We start from the raw sequence: 11,199 nt of genomic DNA, 5'->3' as shown, positions 1-11,199 counted from the left end.
TATCTTTTCAAAATATTGATGACTTTGGGAAGTATCACCTCAGTATGGCATCATAGTTGGATTCTCTTTTGATTGTTTCACAAATTAATGGGAATACCATTGCGCTAGAAGTATTCTGGGATAATCTTTCACTCCTCTGATTTTTGGAAGGCTGTGGAGGAGTGAGGCCCAAACCTCTTCTTTGTGTAAATAAGACCTTGTATTGTAAATTGCATTGCTATGCCTAAACCTCTTCTTTTTGTAAGAAAGGTTTGTAAGTAAGACAGACAATCTTACTAGGTGTATATTGCCTTGCAAAGTCTCTGTATTAAGAAAGCTGACAGGGTCAAACTTCATGGCTTCTGCTCAGCAGTTTCAGTTTAGAGGATGATGACATGTACTGGTTTGATTTTGGAGGGAAGAGGAGGTTTGATTTCATTGGCTATGTTTTGAAAAATGGCGGGGACTTAAGTTATGTTAATTGGTCAACATAACGTAAGTCAAGAATGAAGTCAACATGAACGGAGACAAGAAGTTACATGTTGGAGAGCTGAGGGAGCTGAGTCTAGTCAAAGCAGAAGAATTGCTGGCACAGTCTGAGAGAGGATCAGAGCTGGAGCTGAGAGAGAGCTGTGAAATCACTAGCAGAGAGTGGAAGCTCTCTGAAGGACTAAATCACTCACAGGCAAGAAGAAACAATCTGGGGCTAAACACCCCAGGACTGGGAAGGAGAACAGGACCTGAGGCTGCACAAGGGACAAGCCAGGCTGCTGCAAAACTTGAGGTAACTATAGAGGACTCTGAGTTAGGGAGCAGTATTAGATAGGTCAGTTGGATGCATTTCCCCAACCATTTTATTTCTGCCCTTATGCTCTTATGGTAATTTTAAAAAATTATATATAAATTATGCTGTGCCAAGAAACCAAAGCTACTGTTTTAAATTGACTAATTTTTTTCTGAAGTAAAAGTCCTTGTTGTATGTAAAGGAGCTTCTGTCTGATTTTCTCCACCCACCTTTGGGAGAGCCAGCATAGCATAGTGGTTATGTGCTTATGTTATGTTTTATGTTAGTGGTTATGAGTGTTGAACTAGGACCGGAGAAACCCGAGTTCGAATCTCCATTCAACCATGAAGCTCACTGGGTGACTCTGGGCCAGACATGTATCTCTCAGCCTAACCTACTTCACAGGGTTGTTGTGAGAATAAATATAACCATGTTTTCCTCAGAGGAAAAGCAGGACATAAATGTAAAAATAAATAAAATTAAATAAATAAAAAATAAAGCATGGAGACTCAGCTCCTTGGAGAGTCCGCTCCTTCAGCCCTCCAGCATGTAACTTCTTGACTGCCCTTGACTCTCTCTGTCTCTGAACATTCCAGGCCGACCAAAAACAATTCTCTCTTCTCCATCTGCCTTCTTCTGATTCCGACTCTGAGCTGAACTTCTCTGCTGAGAGTAGCCTTCTTATATACACAAAATTCTTCAACAACTTTTAAACAAGCCAGTCAACATAATTTAAGTTCCCTCCATTTTTCAAACTTTCAACTCGACTGGGTTTTTGTTCTACTGCAAAGGTAAAACAAAGGTGTTATGAGTAGAAATCACAGGGCCAGTTTAGTCTGGTCTGTGACAAGTGTTAGCACCACAGTGGGATAAGCAAGATTCTTCCACAATGGAGAGAGTGTCCTGAGGAGGTTTCGGTCATACTGAGATTCTCTTGCACTAATGGAGGACATCAATCCCCTCTGCCAATGAGGTCTTTGTGACCAAGGCTGTTGTTTGGTTCCCAACTGTGTGCCGATAGCATTTACGGTTCCCTTGAAGTGGTGAAGTCTAAATTTTTGAGAGTAGTTTTTTCCAGTTCTGCATTGTATCTCTAACACAGCATTGTTTATTTTCCATCAAGGCTCAGGCCTGGTTCCACATTTTAATTTTTGGTTTAAACTTGTATTTCTGGTTAAACTTTTATTTTAATGTTATATTATATTATACTTATATAATATTATAGATTTATGTTATATTATACTATGGACATATTATATTATTTCTGGTTAAACTTGTATTTTTAGTAAATGTATACTTTATATGTTTTGGTTTAAAGTTATAATTTTGGTTTAAACTTATATTTTCCCCTGCTGGATACAAAATATCCAGGAATTTGAGTGGGAAGATTGCTTTCACTAATTTTACCCATTTTTCTGGGGCTTCTTTCCAGGCATTGTAGTTACATAGGCCCTGTGGAGGAATAGCTGCCTATCCCACCACTTGCCACCAGGGGGCACACGTAGGTAATTTTGGTGCCTGGACCCCATGGGCTTTGGAGTAAAAATTAAAAGATTTTTAAAAAGTTATACCTGCATTTTCCAAAGTGGCACCAAAAGGTCCGGGGGGGGGGCCTCCTGTGTGCTGCCAGCCTACCCCGCTGCTGCCCCACAAAAACTTCGACAATTCTAGCCATGCCGTGTGCATGGCCCAGGGGTGGTGTGTGTGTGTGGGGGGGGGGGTGAACCAAAAAGGCCTCCCCCACTCCCCATGGACCTGGCATCAGCATCAGTGGGCAGAGCAGGACTTGAGAGAGGCCGCTGGGCTTGACTGCCCAGTCCAGCAGCCCTTGAGAACGGCACAGGAAATTCTGGCGCACCGGAACTGCCCCTTGCAGTTCTCAAGGGCTGCTGCGCTGAGCGGCCGAGCCCAGTGGCGGTTCCCAAGTTTCGCTCCATCGGGCGATGCTATGCCCATGAGGGTGGGGGAGGCCTATTCAGCATGCAGAGAATAGGCAGCGGAGATCCTTTCTGCTGTCTTCTGCCCCTGCCCCTGCCCCAGAGACTCCAAAGTAAAGAAGGGAGATGTGGAGAGGGTAAGGGAAGAGGCAGTGGGCCGGCTGCCACCATAGAGGGGAGTTTTCGGCAGTGGCGTATCTAGGATAGGGCAGGCAGGGCACGTGCCCTGCACGCCACTTGAAGGGGGGCGCCATTCTCTAAAAAATTTTTAAAAATTAAAAATGGTCGCCGGAAACAAAATGGCCACTGCACATGCTCAAATGGCCTCTGTTTTTAGTGGCCATTTAAAAAAAAAATAAACAATGGCCACAACACATGCTCAAATGGTCCCTGTGAGGCCCTAGAGGCCAGCGTGGGAAGGGGGAACCTTTGCAGACCCCCCCAGCCTTTAGGAAGCACCCCAAAGGGGCTACAGGTAAAAAATAATAATATAATATAAGTCACTGTACACATATTTAGTTTGGAACTAGGTACAGAGAATCAGGGCTTGTGGATACTGAGCTGAAGCTTATGAGCTAGGATTGTATTCATTTGCTCTTACTTTGCTTCTTGTGATAAGTGAGTTAAATGTGATGTCTTAACAATATGGCTATTAATGGTGAGTTTGTCTTTGAATCAGTGTGAAATCCTTAGTATTAAGGCCCAATGGGAGTTCCTTGCTCTCTTTCTCTCATTTTAACTGTCTTTCTGAAATACTAGAATATATTACAAGCTGTGACACAGTTTACTCTGCATATCCTTTAATTATTTTCAGAGTATCTGGGAAAAGCCAAATTTTCCATTTATTTTTAAAACTTACTTAATAGTGATGCTACAATGCATAGTAGAGAATTAGAACAGGTACTTCTGTTTAGTTTTCCAAGTACACCTCCACATAGTATTTGGGTATTTCATGAGCCCCAGCATACTGAAATTTGTAGTTTTCCAGCCTTTTTTGGTCTGGCTACGTCCATTGCTAAATAGTTTTTGAAATATTTAAAGATTAACAAGTTTGACTTGTATTTTTCAGCTGATATTATGGTAAAATTATCTGAAAGATGGGTGTCAGATGTTTGGACAGGGGGCGCAATTACAGTGCTTGCCCTAGGCGCTATTTTCCCTAGATACGCCTCTGGTTTTTTGAGGCCCCCCAGTGGTGGAGGACCGGACCAGATCCCCGAGGTCCGGTCCTAAGAGAGCCTCTGCTTGCCACCATGGGTGGGGGATGCTACTACGAGATACAGATCTCCCTTACAATTTGCCAGTTTAACCGCTGCCCCCAAGTAGACCTTAGTGTTTTAGGCCGAGTCGACCACAACAGCTTTTCAACTTCTGTCGCAAAAAGGAACTTTGGTAGAGTGGTCAGGCCTATAGTTGTGGAGTGGAGTAAACAGAAGCTACAATTTATATTTGAAAGATAAACAAGTAATTTTACTTTGCAAATAGTTAAATTTTAAATCAAAGGTTTAGTATTAAAAAAAAAATTAACCAAAACAACCATAAGGAATAAACAAAATGTGGGCAAAAACGCACCCACGACTTCTAAGACTCTCCCACTCTGACTAATTCTCTGCTAAAGCAGCCTCTTAAATAGACACAAATTGTCCCAACAATTCTTTTTAAACAATTCAATCCGTATAACACAAAGTTCCCTCCATTTTTCAAGAATTTTCTTCCCTCCAAAATTAACTGTCTAACTGTTAATTTTAACGGTCTAACTGTTCTTTCTCAATGTGAAACTAAAAAAGCAACAGGCATGAACTTTTGACCCTGCCAGGTTTTTCATGCATAGAGATTTGCAAGCACATTAACACAGAAATCCTGTTTACAATAATGAAGAGGTTTGTGCATATTAATACAATTTTACACTGGCTTATTTACAACAAGAGGTTTGGGAATATCAATTCAGTTCATTTACAAGGAAATGACTTAACTAGCAAGCCAGAGGTTGCCAGTTCGAATCCCCGCTGATATGTTTCCCAGACTATGGGAAACAGCTATATAGGAAGTTATATAGGAAGGTGCTGAAAGGTATCATCTCATACTGCGTGGGAGATGGCAATGGTAAACCCCTCCTGTATTCTACCAAAGACAACCACAGGGCTCTGTGGGTGCCAGGAGTCAATGGCAAATTTTATTTTATATTTATTTTAGTAAAATAAAAATTACTAATTTTTAAAGTATTTTAATAAGGTTTATTTTACAAAAATCAAGAGGTCTAGGCCTCATTCTTCCACAGGCCATATTCACACGTAACAGAAAACCGGAGTTAAAGGGGCCAGAGGTTGCCAAGCCTGTACTTTGAGATTTGTGAAACTCCGGTCCCACACAGAGAGCAACCCAAGGTTTTGCTCTCCAAACTCCAATTTGAACCCTTCGGTTCTAGTGAGTTTTGCTGCTCCTACTCAAGGTTAACAGCCGCCTGCAGTACATCTGAATGAGGAACTGCAGGCTCAGCTCTCTGAAACTGGAGTTGAGGGAGGCAGCTTTCTCCTCCCTTTGGCTGTGTGGGGTGTCCTTCATGCAAGAAGGAAGCCCACACAGCTGTTCCCCCTCCTCACTGCAGTCTACCTGACTCTACAGAGACTCCTCTCTGTTACCTCCAAATATGGACAGGAGAACAGGGTGGGGTGCGGAGTGGAACTGCGGAGTGGGTCCATTGGGCCAGTGGTTTAACGTTATGTGAAAACATGGCCATAGTGTCAGTGTTTAACAGTCCCAACTTCTCACCCTTTGGCACCAGCACTGGCAACTCTCTAGGCTGTCTCTCTATACGGCTGAGTGAACCCTTCCCTGACTCTCTGGATCATCTCTCTAGAGTTAGTGAGGGTGGTTTAGCTGTGAAGCTTCTGGGTTTAGCTGTGAAGTGTATCGAAAAAGAGAGCCTCCTTTCCCTCGTCCAACTGTATTAAACAACAGTCTTTTTATAAACGGTTATTAATCTAGGTGAACTATAGCAATATTAGCAGGTTGAGTAGATTAAAGTGAAATTATCCTAACCCAGCTCTTGTGCAAGGAACACTACAGGGATACCTCACTATCTGCTGACTCACCATCTGCAGTTCCCCATATCCGCAGTCAGGTAAGGGACACCCAACCTTGGCATATGCAAAGAAACACCAGAAAATAAGGAATTAAATTTGGGTATCTGTGGGTCAGGTGTGGTGGCAGCTGGAACTTACTTTAGAGTGCGGCCAGAACGGCTCTCCCTGCCTTTAAAGGCAGGGAGAGTTGCTCCAGCCTGCGCTGCCCAACACAGCACGGGCCGATCTGCCTTCCAAACGGGGCCCCGGGGCCCCGTTTGGGAGGGAGGCCACGCATCCGCATCTGATGTCAGACGCAGGGGTGTGACTATCCGGGCCCCTGTGTCTGACGTCAGATGCAGGGCCAGGGCCAGGGGCCACGGCTGAACACAGGCCGCCACCAGCCTCGCTCTGCGGCTCTCTGGAGCTCGTTTCTGGCTGCCATTTTGTGGCGAAGAGCCATTTTGTGCAGACAACCCCATGGTTTTTCATCAAATTTGGGGGTCTTTGGGACTTGCAGGGGGCATCCTTGGATTCCTGAAGGCCCGCAAAGCACAGTAGGACACTTTATTTGGTTCATTTTTACTTTTTGAGGTGCCTTTTGGGGTTTGTTTTAAAATGAGCCTGGGACCCTACCCTCCACAATCCCATAGATTCAGTGCCTCATTATCGGCTGTTTCATTACCCACGGTAGTCTGTGGGAACGGAAGCCCTGAAGATAATGAGGTCCTCCTGTATATAGGAAAAATGCATGAAACAGCCGCCAAGCTCCACTATCGAGTACTCTTTCCAACCCTGGTAAAAGGAGTAGGGTTTTAAAATGTGCACTTCCCGCAACAGTAGTCTCCAAGTGTCCTCTCAGATGTGGCATTCCTAATCACCCCGCCAGCTCAGCCCAGTCCGGTCCTGTGTATGCTTGCAAAATGCACTTCTGCAAGAAGCAAGAAGTGGCACTGCCTGGAAGAACCTTAGAGGGTATTAAGGCCTGGCAAAGTTAATAGATCTTAATATTATACAGTGTGTTTTTAGGCAACACTGGCTTCTTAATGAGAAGGACATACAGCTGTTGCCGTCCGTCTGGAGGGTGCTGCAAGCTAGAGGGAGACCTTGTTACTATGGGATTAGTTTTAATGACTCCTGTAAGAGAATCTCTTCAAAATCTTTGCTGGCTGCGGAGATGGTTGCTCATCAGAGTTCTGGTTTAAATTGCCTTGCAGTGCCCTCGTGAGGCTGGAAGCTATTGCTTTCATTGACGGATTTCCCTGGCCTTGTTTCTCAATGGCAAAAAACAGTACAGTGTTTAGATCCCCACTCCCCTCCTTTTTCTTTTGTGATCAGCATTTTGGTTTTATAATATAAACATCTTTTAACAACAAAAACGCATGCACATGTTTGTTATTATATAATGTTTCGCCAATATGTGGGGCTGCCTTTGTATGTGGTCTGGAAACTCCAGTTGGTGCAGAATACAGCAGCCAGGTTGGTCTCTGGGTCATCTCAGAGAGACCACCCGTTACTCCTTTGTTGATGGGGTTACACTGGCTGCCAATAGGTTTCTGGGCAAAATACAAAGTGCTGGTTATAACCTATAAAGCCCTAAATGGCTTAGGCCCACGGTATTTAAGAGAACATCTTCATTATGAGCCCCACTGCCCATTGAGGTTGTCTGGAGAGGTCCGTCTCCAGTTGCCACCAGTTTGGCTGGTGGTCACGCGGGGACAGGCCTTCTTGGTTGCTTCCCCGAGACTGTGGAATGTGCTTGCTACTGAAATATGATCCTCCCCATCTCTGACAATTTTTAAAAAGCACTTGAAAGTTCACCTCTTCACCCAAGCTTTTTCACCTTTTTAAATTTTTAAGTTTTAATCTGCTTTTAATGTTAAGATTGCCTATATGGTTTTAAGATTTTTGTGTATGTTTTAACTTGTTTTATGTTGTTAAATGCCTAGAGACTAAAGTTTGGAGCGGTGTACAAATTTGACGAATGAATGAATGATCATAGTCTGTCTAGAAAATGGCCATTGCTCAATAAGTTGCATGCAGGTCTCTGCTTCAATCTGTAGCATTTCTAGGAAGTAGTGTTTGGGAAGCCCCCTCGCCGCCACCCCCACCCTCTGGCTGAGATGAGGCTTACCATGAATCAGAGCAGACCACAGGTGCTCAGCCTTGGGTCCCCTGATTATGTTGGTCTACAACTCCCATCAGCCTCAGCCACAACAGTTGGCCATTGATGGGAGTCGAAGCCAGTGTGGTGTAGTGTTTAGAGTGTTGGACTAGGACCAGGGAGACCAGAGTTCAAATCCCCATTCAGCCATGAAACTCACTGGGTGACTCTGGGCCAGTCATGTATCTCTCAGCCTAACTTACCTCACAGGGTTGTTGTGAGGATAGACATAACCATGTCCACCAGTCTGGGCTCCTTGGAGGAAGAGTGGGATAGAAATATAATAATAATAAACAAACAAACAAACATCTGGGAACCCAAGGTTGAGAACCCCTGGAGTAGACATATCTAGATGTACCAGTTCTGATTCTGTATAAGGCAGCTTCCTGTGTTTCCTAAAAAGCCCACCGTATCCACATGGCCTTTGGATTATGCCCTTACTTCTTGGGTGTGGTTGATTAAACATGTATAAGTATTTGCTCACATTGATCTTTTGCATCCTTCCTGCAATCGTTTTCTCCATTGTAAATTTTAGATTGTAAACTCCTTGTAAGCAAGGACCTATCTATTAAGCTTATAAGCTGCTGTATGATGCCACATACCCTGATGGTGCTGCATTAATAATGGTAACATAATGCAGATAGAACATAAGAACAGCCTTGCTGGATCAGGCCCAAGAAGGCCCATCTAGTCCAGTATTCTGTTTCGTACAGTGGCCCACCAGATGCCACTGGAAGCCACAGGCAGGAGTTGAGGGCATGCCCTCTCTCCTGCCATTACTCCCCTGTAACTGGTACTCAGAGGCATCCTGCCTTTGAGGCTGGAGGTGGCCTATAGCCCTCCGACTAGTAGCCATTGATAGACCTCTCCTCCATGAAGCTATCCAAACCCCTCTTAAAGCCATCCAGGTTGTTGGCTGTCACCACATCTTGTGGCAGAGGATCCCAAAAGTGGATTATGCGTTGTGTGAAAAAGTACTTCCGTTTGTTGGTCCTAGACCTCCTGGCAATCAATTTCATGGAGTGACCCCTGGTTCTAGTGTTGTGTGAGAAGGAAAAGAATTTCTCTCTATCCACTTTCTCCACACCATGCATGATTTTATAGACCTCTATCATATCTCCCCGCAGTCGTCTTTTTTCTAAACTAAAAAGGCCCAAGTGTTGTAGTCTTGCCTCATAAGAAAGGTGTTCTGGGCCCCTGATCATCTTGGTTGCCCTCTTCTGCACCTTTTCCAGTTCTACAATGTCCTTTTTAAGATGTGGTGACCAGAATTGTACGCAGTACTCAAAGTGTGGCCGCACCATAGTTTTGTATAAGGGCATTATAATATTAGCAGTTTTATTATCAATCCCCTTCCTAATGATCCCTAGCATGGAATTGGCCTTTTTCACAGCTGCCGCATTGAGTCAACACTTTTAACGAGCTGTCCACCACGATCCCAAGATCCCTCTCCTGGTCAGTCACCAACAGCTCAGATCCCATCAGCATATACTTGAAGTTGAGGTTTTTCGTCAGAATGTGCATCACTTTACACTTGCTAACATTGAACCGCATTTGCCATTTTTTCACCCACTCCCCTGGTCTGGAGAGATCCTTTTGGAGCTCCTCACAATCCGTTTTGGATTTCACTACCCGGAAGAGTTTGGTATCATCTGCAAATTTGGCCACCTTGCTGCTTACCCCTGCTTCTAGATCATTTAAGAATAGATTAAAAAGCACCAGTCCCAGAACAGAAGCCTGGGGGACCCCACTTCTTACTTCCCTCCATTGCGAAAACTCTCCATTTATACCTACCCTCTGTTTCCTGTCTTTCAACCAGTTAGCAATCCACACATGTACTTGTCCCTTTATTCCATGACCGCTAAGTTTCCTCAAGAGTCTTTGATGAGGAAGTTTGTCAAAAGCTTTTTGGAAGTCCAGGTAGACTATGTCAACTGGATCACCTTGATCCACACACTTGTTGAGGCTCTCAAAGAACTCCAAAAGGTTTGTGAGGCAAGATTTACCTTTACCATGCTGGCTCACTCCCAGCAGGGCCTGTTCTTCTAGGTGCTTTACAATTTTATCCTTGAGGATGCTTTCCATCAATTTGCCTGGAACGGACATTAGGCTAACCGGCCTGTAATTTCCTGGATCGCCCCTGGATCCCTTTTTGAAAACCGGTGTTACATTTGCTACTCTCCAGTCCTCTGGTACAGAGCCCGATTTCAGGGATAACAGGCTGACTTTGCATAAGACAGGTTCACAGGTTCTTATATATTCAACCCCAAGACGTGTCTTTCTTTATTAATTATTTATTTAAAATTGTTTATACCCCGTCCCTCCAGTGCAATACTGCTCAGGGTGGCTTACAACAATAACATAGACACAGATACAAGTAATAATTTATTTTTTTAAAAGTCAGATTAAAAACCATTATTAGGTTCAAATTAAAACTGAGAATTGTTGAAGGCTGTCTTGGGCGGCCCCTGAATGTAACAGATTGGCTGATATTCCACGAGGTGTCCCGTTCGGGGGGAGGGGGGAGGAGTCCCACCCCACCCCACCCCACCCACACTGCTCTGCAGTTCAAAGGCACTGTCCATGCAGATGTGCTACAGCACCATTGGGCCAGTGTTGAAAATTGCAAAGATGGAGTGGCACCACAAAACAGCTCTGATTCCCAATGGCATGTGCCCTGGCACAACTGCATAAATGGTGCCTTAGGACTGCACAGCAACGTGGACGGGGCTCTTATTACCCCCACCCCGCCATTGGGACACTGTGCAGAGTATCAGCCATCGTTTAGACCTCAGACGAGAGCCAAGAAATAATCCGAGTCGGTGGGCTGTTGCTTTCCTCCAGCCTGCTTAGGGTGGTGCAGTCCTGTGGCATTTGCTGGGGCCACATAATAATAATAATAATAATAATAATAATAATAATAATAATAATAATAAATAATAAATTTGGTTTCTATACTGCCCTTCCAAAAATGGCTCAGGGCGGTTTACAAAGAGAAATAACAAACAAATAAGATGCAAGGAGGGAGAGCATCTTAATAGGACTCCGACTCAGAAAGACGCTTGGACATCATCATCAAGCTCTCCCCATTACTTGCCGATCAGCCCCTCTCTTCCTGGAAGTCCTTGCCTTCCTAAGAAACAATCAGCACAAGGATATTAACAGGTGAAGAATATGACCTTAATGAACATACAGGACTTAAGGCAGCTCCCCAAAGCTGTTATTTACATAAAGCAAATGCAGCATGCAAACAACTCCCTGATGTTGTAATGG

The 11,199-nt window shown here is 44.2% G+C and overlaps 1 long non-coding RNA gene across 1 annotated transcript in view; it reads left to right on the top strand.

Annotated features, from left to right (window-relative positions):
- The first annotated feature begins 426 nt into the window (after positions 1-426).
- The window catches only part of LOC128336757 (uncharacterized), a 30,747-nt gene continuing 19,974 nt past the window's right edge, over positions 427-11,199 (top strand). The window contains exon 1 of the long non-coding RNA XR_008312076.1: positions 427-763. This is a non-coding gene — a long non-coding RNA (uncharacterized LOC128336757). The remainder of the gene's footprint in view (positions 764-11,199) is intronic.

Source organism: Hemicordylus capensis, chromosome 1, assembly GCF_027244095.1.
Source record: "Hemicordylus capensis ecotype Gifberg chromosome 1, rHemCap1.1.pri, whole genome shotgun sequence".
NCBI classification, from domain to species: domain Eukaryota; kingdom Metazoa; phylum Chordata; class Lepidosauria; order Squamata; family Cordylidae; genus Hemicordylus; species Hemicordylus capensis.
Note: the sequence above shows the minus strand (reverse complement) of the source record. Positions and strands in the feature narration are given on the sequence as shown.